The 21,487-nt window shown below is 42.7% G+C and overlaps 1 protein-coding gene and 1 long non-coding RNA gene across 24 annotated transcripts in view; one reads left to right on the forward strand and one right to left on the reverse strand.

Moving 5' to 3' along the window:
* Nucleotides 1-21,487, reverse strand: part of Ralbp1l2 (ralA binding protein 1 like 2) — a 109,040-nt gene that overhangs the window by 76,463 nt on the left and 11,090 nt on the right.
* LOC108350029 (uncharacterized) overlaps nt 1-21,487 on the forward strand; it is a 58,920-nt gene that overhangs the window by 25,566 nt on the left and 11,867 nt on the right. For 18 of the 23 annotated variants that reach the window (XR_010052426.1, XR_005505599.2, XR_005505601.2 and 15 more), the window contains 2 exons: nt 7,391-7,452; nt 8,651-9,690. The exons of 1 other annotated variant lie outside the window; for it this stretch is intronic. This is a non-coding gene — a long non-coding RNA (uncharacterized LOC108350029). Of the gene's footprint in view, nt 1-1,393; nt 5,960-7,390; nt 7,453-8,650; nt 9,691-21,487 lie in introns of those variants that run through there. 4 more of the 23 variants (XR_010052427.1, XR_010052424.1, XR_010052425.1 and 1 more) reach the window with 2 other exon arrangements.

Here is a 21,487-nt window from a genome sequence, read left to right on the forward strand (position 1 = left end):
AGGGTTAGTTCTACGGCCAAGTCAAGGGCTAGGTCTTGGGCTAGGGCTCAAGCTGGGGCTTGGGTTCTTGCTTGGGTCACAGCTAGGGCTCGGGCTAAGGCTAAGGCATGGGCTCAGTCTCAGGCTAGGGCTAGGGCATGGGCTCCGTCTCAGAGTAGGACTCGGGCTCAGGCTAGGGATAGGATGGAGTTGGGGGCTCACCCAGGGATGTGGACTCTGACCGGGGAGGGCAGGGGCACCAGGGAGCATGAGAGTATGTGTCACACCTGATACAGTGCTGCAGTCTTTGTACTGGACAAGGTAAGGAAGCAATGAATCTGTAAAGAGCCTGGCCCTGTTTTTTCATGCTATGAAACCAACCGAATCAGAGGGAGGGGTATTTTATGATTTATGTACTTGAAAGGGGACATAGAGACTCTATGTGCAGGGGCAGAGAAGCCTAGTCGAAAGACTCCCCTCAAAGATAAAAAGGAGTCAAAGGTTCTGTCCTCTAAATGTGAACAAAAACTAGTGTTAGGCACAGAAGAATTGAAACCACTAAGGTTAATGATTGAATTCAACTTTGTGGCTATAGGATATCACCAGGAGTAAATCCATCACAGCATGGTGTTTTTTGAACAGGCACCATGGCCATCAGAATACAAAGGGAAAAGCACAGAATCATGGGAAATCAAAGTGGTAATAGCATGACACATGGCAGAAAGATTCAGGCAAGATGGTAGCAGGGAAAAAGGAGATAAGTACACGGTGGCTTAGGAAGCAGAGCTAATGGGATCGATCTACCCTCTGACTCATGGGATCCACCATGTGACTCATGGGATCCACCATGTGATTGGGGTCTGTGTCCTTTCAGTTCCATTGCAGTTGACCACTTTCTGTCTCTTGAGTGTCTGTGTTCCCATAAAATGCTTGTGAATGGAGAAGCACTGTGAAAGAGTGTCTCTTCCCCCTAAATTTCCAGTTTTCCTGGACAATAGGTTATGACTCCTGGCTGAGATTCCTGTGGATTTTCAGGAGCTTAAGTGACAGTTGATTGGCTTTGTCACTTCTCTGTTGCTCTGATTAAATATGTGTAAAAAAGCAACAGTTAAGGGAGAGAAGTTTACTTTGTTTTATAGTTGCAAGATGCACCATAGTGGAAAGTCAAGACAGCAGGAGCTTGAGAGCTGTTGTACTGACTGCAGGCAGAGAGCAGAGGAAGATGCTGGTATTCAAATCACTTCATCAACCATATCCAGTCCACTATCCCAGTCAACCATACAGGGTGGGTCTTCCCACTTCAATTAGTCTAATCAAATAGTTCTGCACAGGCATGTCCAGAGGGTAACCTAAATCTAGCAATGCCTTATATAGTAGAGCTAATAATCAAATGATCTTCCACTTGGGTGCCTAGAGGTGTGTCTCCAGTGAGATTCCAGATGCTGTCAAGTTGATGATCAACAAACATTACCCACCATGCAAGCTATGAAGACAACTTATTCATTCAGACTCAAGCCTACTTGCCATGTATTCCTAGAAGTTCTGGAAAGTAGAAATTCCATAAATATCAAAACCTGAACAACCTCCTCACTTACCAGTCAGGCATGCTAGACCAACACTTCTGAAACTGTGACCTGGACAAGCACCAGTAGCTTCGTTACCTGGGAATTATCAGAAATGCAAATTTTAACTCTACTCAACCTATTCTCTGGATGAAGCCAATCACTTCCTCTCATTGGACTGCCTGGAATGGATGGCTTTCTCTTCCCAGAATGGCCTCCATGTGCAGCAAAGCTAAGTTCACAGCTAATTGCAGTTGGGTGTTTGGAGCTTCCTTTTCCTGCCCTTCACTATTACCTGGCTTAGTAAAAAGAATCAGCAGGTCCCATCTGTTAATGACAAGGGAACCATTCCAGGCTTTGAGAAAACCAAGATTTAGAAATCAGTATAGTCTTGAAAATCATCACAATGAAGGTAGGTAGATCTTACCATGCCCTGGCAAAGAATCTACAAAATCAGAAATCTTGATTTTTGTTGTTATTTCAATTAACAGAATGCTAGAACTAAGAAGAACTAAACAGGTGACCCAGGCGACATATAGAACAACATATTTAATTGGGGACTTGCAATTTCAGAGTTTTAGAGCAAGAACATGTGGCATGAACAGCTGAGAGCTCCGAAGTTGATGAAGTAGAAGAAAACAAATGCTAACTGGGAATGGTGGGGGCCTTTGCAACCTCAAAATCCACTCCCAATAACACACCTCCATCTCGGGTCCAGACCTTGAAACACTGGTGGACTTGGAGTTCCCTGGAGCTGGAAAGAATGTAATGGTCAAGAACTCTGAGAGTTGTACAACCTAAGATGTTCCTCATGAAATCTCTTTGACGGCCAATGCTTTAAAAGAATCTGACACCTCCAGCCCAAAAATGGATCAAAATTGAAAGTTGCCTGGTTTGTCACCTCTATAGTTAAGTCTGGTTAAAGCACCTTCTGTTTAGGATGCCAATGAGATGCAGGTGGTGAGGATCTATGACTGGGGTCCATATGGTCTCTTCAGGTGCATAATGTATGGTTGGGACCCTGATAATTTTCTCTGTGTGTTTATCTCTCTGTATATTTCTGTCACTTCTATTGATTGGAGTCAAAGATCTAAAAAATAAGGGAAGTGAGCCCTCCTGGGACAACAGCTACTGCTGCCCCTGGGATGATACACAACTTCCCATAGGCTCATAGGTCATGCTGGCCCATCCATGCTGCACCCCTCTTCTGGCAGCAACTGTGGATGCAAGTCGGTGCTACTGTTGCTATGGTGATGCTAGCAGTAGGGGCTCCTGAGTAGTATTGTGGGTGGTGGACACAGGCCCAGAAGGAATTTTGTGGAGTAGGATGGCTATGATGGATGTCTCAGGCACTGTGACCCTGGAGGAGGCTAGTGGCCTATCTATCCAAAAGACTTGATCTTGTTTGGCCTGCTTTTTTGTGATCAGTTGCTGCTACAACTGTACTAATAAATACGTTGACTTTGTGCCAGGAACTGTCATTAACTTACATCTCCATCATTGTAATGGACCTCCTGAGGGGAACCGCAGTAAGTGGATGCATAACATTGAAATAACCCATTATGAGGCACGTCTTCTGGGCCAGACCCATATCTGACTTAATAAAACAATAGCCATCAGCCCACCCAGCCCACGACCAGATGATATACCAAAGGAGCCACTCCAAGACAGCAGCCAAGTTCTGGTCATCAGACTCCCCCAAACAGAGGAGGGACATAGCCGTGGATGTGGAGAGGCCCCAGAACAACCCTCATAAGGGGAAATGTACTCCAGGAACTGCCCAGTCTTTGGCTCCTCCAGTTCTGATCAACAGGAGCTCAAAGCTCAGATCCTGCAGGCAGGGTCTGACAATACAGAAACACCCATAGCTGTGGTAGAAGGTGGATGTGATCAGCTTCATCTCCCGTCTTAAGCAAGAACCCAGGCCTGATTGCTGCTACCTCTGCAGTTGTGGCTGCGGCATCCTGCTCTGCTCTGGGGCTGGTGGAAGCCTCTGGCTTCCACTCTGGGCTCCACTGCAGCTGCACTCTGCACTTCCTACAGACATGAAGAGGTTTTATATGGAGCAGCTTTGTTCAACACGGAATCAGGTATACTAGGTTGCAGTGGTCACCACCCAGGATGATATAGGCCCAGTCCCTCAGCCAATGGACTTCAACACAAATGGCTGACCTTCTGGCTTTATCCCATTCATTTTGCTGGGAGAAGGGCAAAGACATGCATACTACGAACAGTTGGCATGCATTTGCCAATGCCAGTGTCCATAGGCCCTCTTTAGAGAGAAGGGACTCCTCACCTTGACAGAAAGAACACAGGAAGAAACCAGGTGACAAAAAGAAACAGGAGGCAAATGGATGGCAGTTCTTGTTGAACAAGAGACCCATACTCTCTGCTGTTATCAGAAGACAAAAAATTCTGTATATGGGTTGCCTCTACCTCTGAGATTTGACAATGCCCTCATCTTCATGATCAAACTTTCCCCTAAATCTGGCAAAGGCCCTATATGTTCATCTAAAATTACATTGTGCATAAAATCAGGAAGGGTAAAATAAATCTGTCGATGAAAATTGGGCTAACCTCCTACCTTTTGCTCTAAGGGTCAGATGCCCCCCATATTGAGATGTTCACTAGGTAAAAGTTACTAACCATTCCCCTGTCACATTCTTAAAGATCCTGCAACAGACCCAGAGGACTATTCACAAGGCTGAGCCCTTGCTCTTGTCTGAGCTTGACCAAAAGTTCCAGACTGGAAACCTTATGTGGACAGAGAGGATCCTGACACAGAGCTTGGGAACAATGGTGAAAACCCATACATTGTGGTCCTCAGCACCCAGTGTCACCACACCCTGCTAAACGGGGATACAGAATATAGGTCATCACCAGAGTCTCTAACCCACTAAAGATAAAACAGACACAGTTCTTATAATGATAGCTTTCTCATTTTCTTTAGATTTATATGTTTCATTAATCGTTTAATTAAGCCATACATGTTTGAACACATAAAACATTTTAAAATAATATTTATATGATTATAACAACTTTCCAAGCTTAAAACTTTAAAATCGTATGTTCTTAAGTTACCAAATATTTTCTATTACTTCATCTCTCTTGTCTTGATCACGGAGCAAACTTGTTTTTGGTACAAATTACCACATGAATGCTAGAGCCCAGTTTCATATGCTATTCACAGAATGATGTCATGGTAATGATGCCAGCCACAGTGGGCTTCCAACCTCAATAAATTGTACTTTTCTTATGTTGTCTTTTTTTGTAGGAAAGACATTAAACCCTGATAATCCAAAAGATCAGAAGCAGGGAGCTCATAGCCAATCTTAGTGCTACCTCCAATTCTATCAGCTAGAAATGGGACCAATCTGAGGTCACTCCGGGGCATCTCCAGGGAAAGGGTACATGTTTAATGTTACCAAGCTACCAGCTAGTAGTTCCTGGGTGCAGATTCCTTTAATCATGCACAGTAGATTAATTCCAAGAATGACAGTCAAATGTTTTTCAGGCCCCAGAGACTGCATACCCTGCTCTCACTCACAACTTAACCAAGTGTTGAGGAGCCAAATCTGGACCATTAGTAGCTGGTTCCCTCAAGAATTGCAGGACTGAGGGGGGTCCACAGCACTCACGGACTCACCCTGCAGACTCACCCAGCAGTCAGTGTGGCTCTGCTTCCTGCATCTTGAAATGGAGGATTTGGATCTGAGAAGGCAGATCCTCTAATGCAGTGTACACAGGCATGTGCCTTCATGGCCACAGGGTATGTTTTATTGGCATAAAAATGTTTGCCAACTTACACCACATCCTGGGATTTTGGGTGCCCCCTATCATTCTGCGTCCTCAGTAACACTTCTATTGTTGGACGTTTCTGTTTATCTATTCTGGACTTGTTATCTCACTGAAAAAAATTCTTTTTAGACAAACTATAAGGTGGCTTTGAACTGACTATGTAGTCCTGGCTGACCCAACCTCACGGAGATCCTCCTGCTTCATCTTCCCAGTGCCGGGATTACACACATGTGCCACCATGCCTAGAATGTTTCTTCTTGAAATTTGGCTATGTTTTACATGTTAATGTTGGTGTCGTACATACAGCATACTTAAAGACTGCAATTTGGAGATTTTCCTACCACATGAGTTCCTTCCCCATTACTGAAACACATGCCTGAGAATCAGCTTAATGAAGGGGTGTATGTTGGCCAACAATTGGAGGCCACAGTCCACCATGGCAGGTTGAGCAGCTATCTATATGGTATCTACCCTGAGAACGCAGAGAGCAATGAATACTTATGCTCCACCCCCTTTCTCTCTCTTTTTTTTTTTACTAGCATTTTTTTTATTTATTTTCTTTTTATTTATTTAATACTTAATAATAATTCTTTGGTTTCCGGGCAAACATCCCCCTCCCCCCTCCCCTTCCTTATGGGTGTTCCCCTCCCAACCCTCCCCCCATTGCCGCCCTCCCCCCAACAGTCTAGTTCACTGGGGGTTCAGTCTTAGCAGGACCCAGGGCTTCCCCTTCCACTGGTGCTCTTACTAGGATATTCATTGCTACCTATGAGGTCAGAGTCCAGGGTCAGTCCATGTATAGTCTTAAGGTAGTGGCTTAGTCCCTGGAAGCTCTGGTTGCTTGGCATTGAGCTTTTAATCTCATTGCAGATGAAAGCGATGTAGACTGGGAGTCAGAGGCAAGAGGGTCTCTAGGTTGTGTTAAGCCTGGGCTGTGCATTGAGAGCCTTTCTCAAAAGAACAGCCATAAGGAAGTGACATGGAAACTAGCTGTCATCTCAGGGGATATCACTTTATATGATTTGGTGATTTAATCCTATGAAAAGAAACTCAGATATTGGGTGACAGTCTAATGGCAGAACCTTGTCTAGCACAGACAAATAGAAGGACAGGAAGGAGGGAGAAAGAAGGGCCAAAGATGAGCGATGCTACAGGCATTCAAATGTTAAAAATGCTATCCCTAAGAACTGGAGGAAAGCTAGCTGTCCCACACTGTAGCAGTGCTTACAGTTTACTGCAGTTCAGAAACTGGAGATGATTGTCCCTGTGTTGCTGTACAGAAAGGACTGGAACAGTAGCAGAGAGAGTGGCTGCGCCCATTTCATGGGTGCTTTAGAGCAAGACACCTTCCGGAGAAGTTTTTAAATAAAAAAGTCCAAGTGGTAACTCTGAGCTTAAAATTTTATAGCTTAGGTAAAATCAGATTTTTCTTATTTCCAAATGAAGTTTTGAAGGTATACTAATTCATATTGTTCACCTAGCTGTAGTGCTATATGAACACTACTTAAAAGGCAAAATAAACTTGGTTTATATTTAAAAAAAAAGTTTCAGAGCTGCAGAGGAACAGCCTTGGAAGATGCTACTGACATGGAGACTCCAGGCTCAGCCTCAGCCCATGAAGAAGATAACAGAACACAGAAATCTCCGTGTCTCTGCTAGCGCTGTGGCAGTGCATACTTGCCCTCTTGATACTTGGGGAACTGAGACAGGAGAGCCTGGAGTTTGAGGCTACAAAGGGAGGCACTGTGCTTTCTCATTACCAAGCCTGGTATAGGACAAATCAGCACAACTCAGAAATCGGTCTCTCCCGCTCTTGCAGTTGCAAAGGGAAATGGGATGTAGCTTTGCACAGTTCTCAAGTTCCATCTGACTCTCCCCTCTCCAGCTCTGAGCCTGGTCTCCCCAGTTTGTTGGATGTGAATTCTATGATCCCAAATTAATGTGCAAAATCTTTTTTCCTATAATTCAGCTTTTCATCAAAGCCACTAAGAACCAGAAGCTAAACAAAAAGCAATGCTTCTTAAGAACTTTTTACTTCTTTTGTTTTCAAGGGCCCAGGTCACCATCAAGGAGACTAAAGCTGGGGTAGGAAGAGCATGAGACGGTCTCAGAGGTATTGGGCCTGTACTGGGAAGATCTTTTCAGATACCCCTGGAATGCTCTGAACTCACAGGCGGGGGATTTACAAGTGGGACTCTTTATCCTGGTAGCTAGATGTGGAAATGGCACTTCCAAGTCCTATTTGGGGATGGCTTGCCCAGGGAGCTTGGCTCAGTGGAGTGTAGAATGAATGCCAACATTAACAATACTTCTGGTCCAAGTGCAAATGTCTCCATCAAGTTCTCAAAAAATCCTTTTATGGTCCATCTGTTTGGACACACCCTGGTTCCAAACCTTGTTTTGCCTCAGGACCCACATTCTTAGAAACTTGCTAGCTTGCTGAAGACTTGGCCTGCTTCTGCCTTCTGTTCTGCAACACTGACTGGATGCTAAGATTCATTCTTTGGCTCTGTGACACTTGAGCCTTTGCAAAATATATTATGTTTATTCACGCCCCCCTCTCTTTGTGTGTGTGTGTGTGTGTGTGTGTGTGTGTGTGTGTGTGTGTGTGTGTGCACTTCTGCACATGAATTCCACTGTGCACTGTGTGGCATCAGTGGATAACTTTTGGGAGGAGTTCTGTCCTTTGGACCTGATTCCAGAAATCACACTCAAGTCACCAGGCTTGGTGGCAAGTTCCTTTACTTGATGAGCTTGTTGGTCCAGTCTGAGCTTTCACTGAACCCTTAGCCCCTCTTTCCCAATCAGCCACAAGAAAGCAATCTCTGCAGGGTTACTTTTGGTCCTATGTGACTTTCTTAGGTCCCAACAGCTAGACATTTTAATTAGAATTCAACATATTAACTAAATTGCTAAATTTAATAGGAATTACAGAATGTGGGCTTTTCTGACTCTGTCTTGCTTTCCATATTCTTAATTAACAGTCTTCTATACAGTAAAACAGTCATCATTTGGACCTATTTGGTTTCCTTAAGATACATTTTTAGGAAGATTTTACGAAGTTTGGATGTTTAATTTGCTCCTCAAATACCAATTTTCAAACTAGGAAGTGAGTGTTCTATGAACTTCAAATGAGAACTCAATAGATTTTTTTTAAAAAACGCTTTTGAGTCATTTGAAAGCTGTTTCCACCTCCTTCTTTGCAGGCCTCAGAATTCCTGGGAGGCCTTTTGTTTTCCTAATGAGATAGACTGTGAAGGAGCAATGGATGCACTGATACTGTCTCTCCTCTTGCTGTGCCTTCCATGCAGATGCCTGAAGCCTTGGAGGAGCTGAATGGTAGAGTTTCTTTGTATCTTCCAGAGGAGAAGAAACCATCATCCAGAATCCTTGTGACAAGGACTCGCTTGCGATTGAGCAAGTGTCATGTTGCCTGTCATCTGAAAGGCAGCAGAGAAGCATTATCATGGTGTCCCCACGCTAAAAACAAAATGCAAGTCTCTGGGCATGCTGGTAGCATCCCACACTCCCCCTGACCTGCTGGCTCATTCTGCTGCACAGGACATCATTTGCAATTGGAACTCCTCAGTCTCCACCAGTGGTTCTTCAAGTCTCAAGTCATGTACATTTTCAGATCATTGAGCTCCTCTGCAGGATACTGGTGCTACTAAGGCTGGAGACGGTAAGACATGTGCACCTCCAGTGTGTCCTCAAAGGCTTCAGTCCTTCATGAGTTCTCATCTTTCTCTCATGAGGCCTGCAGTTAGCATTACCTTCATGGTTCTCATCTTTCTTGCTATCCTCTATGACCGGAGATCTACTCAGACTGCCATTCTAGCAGGTCCTCAATGAGGTTCAGGCTCAAAACGAGAACCAAGGATAGTGACTGATGGTGCTGGAGGATAGAAAACATCCAATAGCCAGCAACATAGAAACTTCACAGGACTCTGTGGATTGTGTGGATGACAGTGCACATCCTTTAAATCTAATCTCCAGGTTTCAGTGACTTCTGTTTGCTACAGTGAATGGTGTGAGCCTTGTCTAGTTTACTACCAGGCACAGATGGAGTTCTTAGAACTCCCTTTGAAAACATTTAGACATGTGTAGAAATCAGGAAGTAAAGATTGAGTGTTTTGAAAGACACGAGTCCTGCCAATGGAACTATGCAAGCCCACGACATTCTCCTTTCCTTCATGTTTATCTTTGCCTTCCTTTGAAGAATGACTTACAGCAAGTAACTTGCCTTCCAAAGCCTCTGACTTACAGATCCATAAAGAAAACTATGAATTTTAGATTTCAAGTACTAAGTATTAGTCAGAGTGCTTCAAAAAAATAAAAGAAATAGAACCAATTGTATATGTCTCTCTCTGTATGTATGTTCTGTATACACAGTCATATGATGCACAATGTTTTTGTCAATACTGTATTTCACACTCAAGCTACAAAACTGCCTAGGAACAGTTTTCTCAGTCTGTATTCCAGCCCTTGACTTACATGTGACTCTCTATGTATATCTACTTGTAAAGTCAATGTTATGTTTGAAAGAAATCTCAAAACTGAAGAGCTCACAGTTGAGATCTGAGAATCAAAAATGTCACTGACAGATCAATCCCCCAAATCAAGCTAGAAATCAACCTTCACCTATATTCCTCTTTCTATTCAGCTAGCAACTGGCCAGATGTCACACATACACACACACACACACACACACACACACACACACACACACACACACACACACACACAGAGGAGCAGTTATGTCCTTTAATCCACCAGTGTGGATGCTAAGCTCTTTTGAACACACTTCCAGATATAGTAAGACATACTATTTAGTCAGCTCCTGGGCATCTCATGCCTGACCAAGTTGATGTGCAATTACTAATCACATGATGTTCCCCAAATACAATGGCCTCAAGAACAGGAACTGAAAATTAGCAAAGGTTTATGTCTCAGTTCTAAAGCTGAGGGTATCAATATGTTTTCTGTTAAGAAATCCTAGACTATGTATAAACTAAACTTGTACTGAGATGCTGATGCTACAATTAGAAGTGGGAAGAAGTCACTTTTGAACTACAAAATGAGGATTCCAATTTACTAAGCCAGCCTGATGGTCTAACTGCAGAAGTAGAGACAGAAAGTCAACCATCCAGTCATATGTCTGAAACACAGAACACAGTAGAACTGCTACCTCTCTCTGTCCAATACTGGAAACAAACAAACAAATAAACAAACAAAACTGGTGACTTGAATATGTGGTGACTGAAAGCACAGAGCCCAGAAGTGTAATTGATAAGATATGAAGTTCTAAGAATGTAAGACTCAGCTCTGGTCTCTTTCTTGTGACAAATCCACCTTTTTTTTTTTATTGAGTATTTCTTATATACATTTCGAGTGTTATTCCCTTTCCCGGTTTCCGGGCAAACATCCCCCTCCCCCACTTCCTTATGGGTGTTCCCCTCCCCACCCTCCCCCATTGCCGCCCTCCCCGCAACAGTCTAGTTCACTGGGGGTTCAGTCTTAGCAAGACCCAGGGCTTCCCCTTCCACTGGTGCTCTTACTAGGATATTCATTGCTACCTATGAGGTCAGAGTCCAAGGTCAGTCCATGTATAGTCTTTAGGTAGAGGCTTAGTCCCTGGAAGCTCTGGTTGCTTGGTATTGTTGTACATATGGGGTCTCGAGCCCCTTCAAGCTCTTCCAGTTCTTTCTCTGATTCCTTCAACAGGGGTCCTGTTCTCAGTTCAGTGGTTTGCTGCTGGCATTCGCCTCTGTATTTGCTGTATTCTGGCTGTGTCTCTCAGGAGAGATCTACATCCGGCTCCTGTCAGCCTGCACTTCTTTGCTTCATCCATCTTGTCTAACTGGGTGGCTGTATATGTATGGGCCACATGTGGGGCAGGCTCTGAAGGTGTTCCTTCAGTCTCTGTTTTAATCTTTGCCTCTCTCTTCCCTGCCAAGGGTATTCTTGTTCCCCTTTTAAAGAAGGAGTGAACCATTCACATTTTGATCATCCGTCTTGAGTTTCATTTGTTCTAGGTATCTAGGGTAATTCAAGCATTTGGGCTAATAGCCACTTATCAATGAGTGCATACCATGTGTGTCTTTCTGTGATTGGGTTACCTCACTCAGGATGATATTTTCCAGTTCCAACCATTTGCCTACGAATTTCATAAAGTCATTGTTTTTGATAGCTGAGTAATATTCCATTGTGTAGATGTACCACATTTTCTGTATCCATTCCTCTGTTGAAGGGCATCTGGGTTCTTTCCAGCTTCTGGCTATTATAAATAAGGCTGCTATGAACATAGTGGAGCACGTGTCTTTTTTATATGTTGGGGAATCTTTTGGGTATATGCCCAAGAGAGGTATAGCTGGATCCTCAGGCAGTTCAGTGTCCAATTTTCTGAAGAACCTCCAGACTGATTTCCAGAATGCAACCCCACCAACAATGGAGGAGTGTTCCTCTTTCTCTGCATCCTCACCAGCATCTTCTGTCACCTGAGTTTTTGATCTTAGCCATTCTCACTGGTGTGATGTGAAATCTCAGGGTTGTTTTGATTTGCATTTCCCTTATGACTAAAGATGTTGAACATTTCTTTAAGTGTTTCTCAGCCATTCGGCATTCCTCAGCTGTGAATTTTTTGTTTAGCTCTGAGCCCCATTTTTTAATAGGGTTATTTGTCTCCCTGCGGTCTAACTTCTTGAGTTCTTTATATATTTTGGATATAAGGCCTCTATCTGTTGTAGGATTGGTAAAGATCTTTTCCCAATCTGTTGGTTGCCGTTTTGTCCTAACCACAGTGTCCTTTGCCTTACAGAAGCTTTGCAGTTTTATGAGATCCCATTTGTCGATTCTTGATCTTAGAGCATAAGCCATTGGTGTTTTGTTCAGGAAATTTTTCCAGTGCCCATGTGTTCCAGATGCTTCCCTAGTTTTTCTTCTATTAGTTTGAGTGTGTCTGGTTTGATGTGGAGGTCCTTGATCCACTTGGACTTAAGCTTTGTACAGGGTGATAAGCATGGATCGATCTGCATTCTTCTTCATGTTGACCTCCAGTTGAACCAGCACCATTTGATGAAAATGCTCTTTTTTCCATTGGATGGTTTTGGCTCCTTTGCCAAAAATCAAGTGACCGTAGGTGTGTAGGTTCATTTCTGGGTCTTCAATTCTATTCCATTGGTCTATCTGTCTGTCTCTGTACCAATACCATGCAGTTTTTATCACTATTGCTCTGTAATACTGCTTAAGTCCACCTTTAAGTAGGGATTTCTCACTGAGACCCAAAGCCACCTGTCAGTCAGACAAACTTCCGTGCACCTGAGATCAGGGTATGCCCTGCTTAAATGTTTGCCCTAAGCAAAAGTCAGGGGCTTCATACTGGCTGCCTCACATTACTAGGATGCATATTCTAGGGTTTGAGGGGTTGTCATTGAGGAAGTGATGTAGATAGAGCTTGTTCATCAGAAACTAGACTGTCCACACACCTCTCTGAGAATCCTCTCACAATGCACTATTGAGTTGGGGTGGAAACTAGCAAGATAAATGCAGAGGGGTCTGGGGTGTGGATCTCAAATTTTCTCTGGTATCTCTTAAAGTCAGCAGAGTCTGGACACCATGTACTCATGTAGTGACAAGCTAGAGACAATTACATAGAAATAGTGCCACAGAGGCTTTTGTTATAAGGGGAACATGAAAACAGAAAGGATATAAAAGCATTTGGAAAGTAAACACAGTGGAAACAGCATCAGAGCCTGCATATCCTTCTCATTCCCCCAACCACATGGGATGAGATGATATAAGATGAAGATTCCACTTTGGGAGGCAGCATTGAGGATGCTACTGGCCTGCAGTTTACAGCTTGAAAGAAAACTAGAGAAGTTTCATACCCAGTCCATCGATGCTCTGCAGAGTTTAGCAGTGGGGTGGATAGTACTGCTGTGGGAAATGAGCCTGCAGGCTTCATAAGTAAATTCTGCTTGCTTTATTTTGCTAGAAAACCCTCTGCACTCCAGTCCCCAAGCAAAGAAACATATAAACAGATAATCCAAACTTTTTAATAAAATCGGTTCTCTCTCTCTCTCTCTCTCTCTCTCTCTCTCTCTCTCTCTCTCCTTTTGTTGGAGGGTGGATTTTTCAGTGATGCACAAACTTTTCCTGAGTAGCCTATAGATCAGCCTGGTCTCAAAGTCAAGTGATCTGCCTACCTACCTCTGTCTCCAGAGTGCTGGGATTAAAGGTGTGTTACCGTTTCTTGTTCTCTGACACTTTTCATTGTGGTCAAAAGATAAAATAGAATTCATTTTTATTTATTTTTTGAGTGAAATTTTGCTGCCTACCAAAATTTGTTTGACTTTCTAAGTAGTTTATCGGTAAGTCTAGAATGAAATAAAAATGAATTACTGAGCCTTGGGCAGCACCCCGCGAGCAAACTTGAGCCTCGGGACCACTGGTAAGACCAACTTGTCTGCTGCAAGAGAGCTGCCTGGTGAGATCGGGACACACAGAGGCAGAGTTCATCTAGGACCGGGCATGTCCTGTGTTTGCCGGAGGTCCCACGCCCGCGGATCCCGGCCCGCAGCAGCTCTCTGCTCCCAGACCCTGTGGGAAAGAGACCTCACCGCCTGATCAGGTGGGCACTCCTGAGGCTGCAGAGTGGAAGAGACCACCAACACTGCCCACCCCTGCCCACATCCCTGGCCCAAGAGGAAACTGTATAAGGCCTCTGGGCTCCCATGGGGGAGGGCCCAGGAGCGGCAGGACCCCTGCCTGAGACACCACCGGAACCTGAGGGAAACAGACCGGATAAACAGTTCTCTGCACCCAAATCCCGTGGGAGGGAGAGCTGAACCTTCAGAGAGGCAGACAAGCCTGGGAAACCAGAAGAGACTGCTCTCTGTACATACATCTCGGACGCCAGAGGAAAACACCAAAGGCCATCTGGAACCCTGGTGCACTGAAGCTCCCGGAAGGGGCGGCACAGGTCTTCCTGGTTGCTGCCGCCACAGAGAGCCCTTGGGCAGCACCCCGTGAGCAAACTTGAGCCTCGGGACCACAGGTAAGACCAACTTGTCTGCTGCAAGAAAGCTGCCAGGTGAGCTCAAGACACAGGCCCACAGGAACAGCTGAAGACCTGTAGAGAGGAAAAACTACACGCCCGAAAGCAGAACACTCTGTCCCCATAACTGACTGAAAGAGAGGAAAACAGGTCTACAGCACTCCTGACACACAGGCTTATAGGACAGTCTAGCCACTGTCAGAAATAGCAGAACAAAGTAACACTAGAGATAATCTGATGGCGAGAGGCAAGCGCAGGAACCCAAGCAACAGAAACCAAGACTACATGCCATTATCGGAGCCCAATTCTCCCACCAAAACAAACATGGAATATCCAAACACACCACAAAAGCAAGATCTAGTTTCAAAATCATTTTTGATCATGATGCTGGAGGACTTCAAGAAAGACATGAACACACTTAGGGAAACACAGGAAAACATTAATAAACAAGTAGAAGCCTACAGAGAGGAATCGCAAAAATCCCTGAAAGAATTCCAGGAAAACACAATCAAACAGTTGAAGGAATTAAAAATGGAAATAGAAGCAATCAAGAAAGAACACATGGAAACAACCCTGGATATAGAAAACCAAAAGAAGAGACAAGGAGCTGTAGATACAAGCCTCACCAACAGAATTCAAGAGATGGAAGAGAGAATCTCAGGAGCAGAAGATTCCATAGAAATCATTGACTCAACTGTCAAAGATAATGTAAAGCGGAAAAAGCTACTGGTCCAAAACATACAGGAAATCCAGGACTCAATGAGAAGATCAAACCTAAGGATAATAGGTATAGAAGAGAGTGAAGACTCCCAGCTCAAAGGACCAGTAAATATCTTCAACAAAATCATAGAAGAAAACTTCCCTAACCTAAAAAAAGAGATACCCATAGGCATACAAGATGCCTACAGAACTCCAAATAGAATGGACCAGAAAAGAAACACCTCCCGTCACATAATAGTCAAAACACAAAATGCACAAAATAAAGAAAGAATATTAAAAGCAGAAAGGGAAAAAGGTCAAGTAACATATAAAGGCAGACCTATCAGAATCACACCAGACTTCTCGCCAGAAACTATGAAGGCCAGAAGATCCTGGACTGATGTCATACAGACCCTAAGAGAACACAAATGCCAGCCCAGGTTACTGTATCCTGCAAAACTCTCAATTAACATTGATGGAGAAACCAAGATATTCCATGACAAAACCAAATTTACACAATATCTTTCTACAAATCCAGCACTACAAAGGATAATAAATGGTAAAGCCCAACATAAGGAGGCAAGCTATACCCTAGAAGAAGCAAAAAACTAATTGTCTTGGCAACAAAACAAAGAGAATGAAAGCACACAAACATAACCTCACATCCAAATATGAATATAACGGGAAGCAATAACCACTATTCCTTAATATCTCTCAACATCAATGGCCTCAACTCCCCAATAAAAAGAAATAGATTAACAAACTGTATACGCAACGAGGACCCTGCATTCTGCTGCCTACAGGAAACACACCTCAGAGACAAAGACAGACACTACCTCAGAGTGAAAGGCTGGAAAACAACTTTCCAAGCAAATGGTCAGAAGAAGCAAGCTGGAGTAGCCATTCTAATATCAAATAAAATCAATTTTCAATTAAAAGTCATCAAAAAAGATAAGGAAGGACACTTCATATTCATCAAAGGAAAAATCCACCAAGATGAACTCTCAATCCTAAATATCTATGCCCCAAATACAAGGGCACCTACATATGTAAAAGAAACCTTACTAAAGCTCAAAACACACATTGGACCTCACACAATAGTAGTGGGAGATTTCAACACCCCACTCTCATCAATGGACAGATCATGGAAACAGAAATTAAACAGAGATGTAGATAGACTAAGAGAAGTCATGAGCCAAATGGACCTAACGGATATTTATAGAACATTCTATCCTAAAGCAAAAGGATATACCTTCTTCTCAGCTCCTCATGGTACTTTCTCCAAAATTGACCATATAATTGGTCAAAAAACGGGCCTCAACAGGTACAGAAAGATAGAAATAATCCCATGCGTGCTATCGGACCACCACGGCCTAAAACTGGTCTTCAATAACAATCAAGGAAGAATGTCCACATATACTTGGAAATTGAACAATGCTCTACTCAATGATAACCTGGTCAAGGAAGAAATAAAGAAAGAAATTAAAAACTTTTTAGAATTTAATGAAAATGAAGGTACAACATACCCAAACTTATGGGACACAATGAAAGCTGTGCTAAGAGGAAAACTCATAGCGCTGAGTGCCTACAGAAAGAAACAGGAAAGAGCATATGTCAGCAGCTTGACAGCACACCTAAAAGATCTAGAACAAAAAGAAGCAAATACACCCAGGAGGAGCAGAAGGCAGGAAATAATCAAACTCAGAGCTGAAATCAACCAAGTAGAAACAAAAAGGACCATAGAAAGAATTAACAGAACAAAAAGTTGGTTCTTTGAGAAAATCAACAAGATAGATAAACCCTTAGCCAGACTAACGAGAGGACCCAGAGAGTGTGTCCAAATAAACAAAATCAGAAATGAAAAGGGAGACATAACTACAGATTCAGAGGAAATTCAAAAAATCATCAGATCTTACTATAAAAGCCTATATTCAACAAAACTTGAAAATCTACAGGAAATGGACAATTTCCTAGACAAATATCAGGTACCAAAGTTAAATCAGGAACAGATAAACCAGTTAAACAACCCCATAACTCCTAAGGAAATAGAAGCAGTCATTAAAGGTCTCCCAACTAAAAAGAGTCCAGGTCCAGACAGGTTTAGTGCAGAATTCTATCAAACCTTCATAGAAGACCTCATACCAATATTATCCAAACTATTCCACAAAATTGAAACAGATGGATCACTACTGAATACCTTCTACAAAGCCACAATTACTCTTATACCTAACCACACAAAGACACAACAAAGAAAGAGAACTTCAGACCAATTTCCCTTATGAATATCGACGCAAAAATACTCAACAAAATTCTGGCAAACCAAATCCAAGAGCACAACAAAACAATCATCCACCATGATCACGTAGGCTTCATCCCAGGCATGCAGGGATGGTTTAATATACGGAAAACCATCAACGTGATCCATTATATAAACAAACTGAAAGAACAAAACCACATGATCATTTCATTAGATGTTGAGAAAGCATTTGACAAAATTCAACACCCCTTCATGATAAAAGTCCTGGAAAGAATAGGAATTCAAGGCCCATACCTGAACATGGTAAAAGCCATATACAGCAAACCAGTTGCTAACATTAAACTAAATGGAGAGAAACTTGAAGCAATCCCACTAAAATCAGGGACTAGACAAGGCTGCCCACTCTCTCCCTACTTACTCAATATAGTTCTTGAAGTTCTAGCCAGAGCAATCAGACAACAAAAGGATGTCAAGGGGATACAGATCGGAAAAGAAGAAGTCAAAATATCACTATTTGCAGATGATATGATAGTATATTTAAGTGATCCCAAAAGTTCCACCAGAGAACTACTAAAGCTGATAAACAACTTCAGCAAAGTGGCTGGGTATAAAATTAACTCAAATAAATCAGTTGCCTTCCTCTATACAAAAGAGAAACAAGCCGAGAAAGAAATTAGGGAAACGACACCCTTCATAATAGACCCAAATAATATAAAGTACCTCGGAGTGACTTTAACAAAGCAAGTAAAAGATCTGTACAATAAGAACTTCAAGACACTGAAGAAGGAAATTGAAGAAGACCTCAGAAGATGAAAAGATCTCCCATGCTCATGGATTGGCAGGATTAATATAGTAAAAATGGCCATTTTACCAAAAGCAATCTACAGATTCAATGCAATCCCCATCAAAATACCAATCCAATTCTTCAAAGAGTTAGACAGAACAATTTGCAAATTCATCTGGAATAACAAAAAACCCAGGATAGCTAAAGCTATCCTCAACAATGAAAGGACTTCAGGGGGAATCACTATCCCTGAACTCAAGCAGTATTACAGAGCAATAGTGATAAAAACTGCATGGTATTGGTACAGAGACAGACAGATAGACCAATGGAATAGAATTGAAGACCCAGAAATGAACCCACACACATATGGTCACTTGATTTTTGACAAAGGAGCCAAAACCATCCAATGGAAAAAAGATAGCATTTTCAGCAAATGGTGCTGGTTCAACTGGAGGTCAACATGTAGAAGAATGCAGATCGATCCATGCTTATCACCCTGTACAAAGCTTAAGTCCATGTGGATCAAGGACCTCCACATCAAAGCAGACACACTCAAACTAATAGAAGAAAAACTAGGGAAGCATCTGGAACACATGGGCACTGGAAAAAATTTCCTGAACAAACACCAATGGCTTACGCTCTAAGATCAAGAATTGACAAATGGGATCTCATAAAACTGCAAAGCTTCTGTAAGGCAAAGGACACTGTGGTTAGGACAAATCGGCAACCAACAGATTGGGAAAAGATCTTTACCAATCCTACAACAGATAGAGGCCTTATATCCAAAATATACAAAGAACTCAAGAAGTTAGACCACAGGGAAACAAATAACCCTATTAAAAAATGGGGCTCAGAGCTAAACAAAGAATTCACAGCTGAGGAATGCCGAATGGCGGAGAAACACCTAGAGAAATGTTCAACATCTTTAGTCATAAGGGAAATGCAAATCAAAACAACCCTGAGATTTCACCTCACACCAGTGAGAATGGCTAAGATCAAAAACTCAGGGGACAACAGATGCTGGCGAGGATGTGGAGAAAGAGGAACACTCCTCCATTGTTGGTGGGATTGCAAACTGGTACAACCATTCTGGAAATCAGTCTGGAGGATCCTCAGAAAATTGGACATTGAACTGCCTGAGGATCCAGCTATACCTCTCTTGGGCATATACCCAAAAGATGCCCCAACATATAAAAAAGACACGTGCTCCACTATGTTCATAGCAGCCTTATTTATAATAGCCAGAAGCTGGAAAGAACCCAGATGCCCTTCAACAGAGGAATGGATACAGAAAATGTGGTACATCTACACAATGGAATATTACTCAGCTATCAAAAACAACGACTTTATGAAATTCGTAGGCAAATGGCTGGAACTGGAAAATATCATCCTGAGTGAGCTAACCCAAACACAGAAAGACATACATGGTATGCACTCATTGATAAGTGGCTATTAGCCCAAATGCTTGAATTACCCTAAATGCCTAGAACAAATGAAACTCAAGACAGATGATCAAAATGTGAATGCTTCACTCCTTCTTTAAAAGGGGAAGAAGAATACCCTTGGCAGGGAAGAGAGAGGCAAAGATTAAAACAGAGACTGAAGAAACACCCATTCAGAGTCTGCCCCACATGTGGCCCATGCATATACAGCCATCCAATTAGACAAGATGGATGAAGCAAAGAAGTGCAGACCGACAGGAGCGGGATGTAGATCTCTCCTGAGAGACACAGCCAGAATACAGCAAATACAGAGGCGAATGCCAGCAGCAAACCACTGAACTGAGAATAGGACCCCCGTTGAAGGAATCAGAGAAAGAACTGGAAGAGCTTGAAGGGGCTCGAGACCCCATATGTACAACAATGCCAAGCAACCAGAGCTTCCAGGGACTAAGCCACTACCTAAAGACTATACATGGACTGACCCTGGACTCTGACCTCATAGGTAGCAATGAATATCCTAGTAAGAGCACCAGTGGAAGGGGAAGCCCTGGGTCCTGCTAAGACTGAACCCCCAGTGAACTAGACTGTTGGGGGGAGGGGGACAATGGGGGGAGGGTGGGGAGGGGAACACCGATAAGAAAGGGGAGGGGGGAGGGGGATGTTTGCCCGGAAACTGGGAAAGGGAATAACACTCGAAATGTATATAAGAAATACTCAAGTTAATAATAAAAAAAATGAATTGCTGAGAATGGGAAAGCTACAGATGCCTTTCCTAGGTTTTGCTTTGATGTTCTACTGGAAATATGATTGTGGTGATGAGAGAACTTACTGGGGCTTCCTTTATCCCGACAGGAAAACCCTAGAAGATCTCAGGGAATTCTGTTTCTTGTAGTGTTCAGGAAGGAGAGGTGTCTTATTATCTTTAGTGTGATGTTTTCTATCATTTTGTACAAGGAGCTTTCCTACATGTTGTATTCTGGTTCTCAAGCTGGAGTGTATTTTTACTTAGCATTTGTCCTTGGCAAATGGTGTTTTGTAATTCCTTTTATATATCAGTCTCAACCTTATGTCATAGGATTTTAAGTCTTATGCCTGACACTTAAAAATGAACATGAAACACTACTTGTTTTTTAACATTTGTTCCAAAACTTAATAATAATTGGTGAATTCCATAGTGTGGACTATGCTCCAGGACTCTTTGCTAAGTGGTTTCCCATTTAATATCCCAAAGCACTATTTAAATTTGGCATACGGACAAAGGAACACGTTTGTAGAGATAACAGTACTTGGTTGGCTCACATGGTATAAAAGGAACCACGATTTTTACTTCCCTTTGATTCATAACCCAGGTCCTAACACTTTTGTGAGCTACATTTTAAAAGGACAAATTTTGCATTTTTGCCATATATTTGTGTGTGTTCCTCCAAATTACTGGCAGTATTTCATTATTTCTGCCCAAGAGGATGTTGTCTGATTCCTGGCAAATGTAGTGGCTGGTGTTTGCAGGATGATGGGATTTGGACTCCAAGCCTTATGATCGCACAGCAAGTTCTTTTAACCAGGAAACCATGTGTCTAGCCACCAGTTCTGTAGTTAATAAACAAGTGAATATAGATTTAAACATGGACACTAAGAGAGGAGAAACACACATGCAAGCATGAAAGGCATGTGCGAAGGAGAGGCAGATGTGGGGAAGCGAGCTGTGTAAACCAAACACAGAAGTGAGTGGGGGCCAGGAACAGATGATTTGAAAAACCTTTAATTAATTTATTAATCCGCTAATAGATACATTATCATATTCTGTGTGCATATGCCTATATGTGTTAGTGTGCATATATGGAGGTCAGAGGACAATGAGTGAGGAGGTCATCCTCCTACCACATGGGTTTTAGTGATAGAACTTGGATCCCC

The sequence above is a fragment of the Rattus norvegicus genome, chromosome 6 (genome assembly GCF_036323735.1).
Source record: "Rattus norvegicus strain BN/NHsdMcwi chromosome 6, GRCr8, whole genome shotgun sequence".
Classification (NCBI taxonomy): Eukaryota; Metazoa; Chordata; class Mammalia; order Rodentia; family Muridae; genus Rattus; species Rattus norvegicus.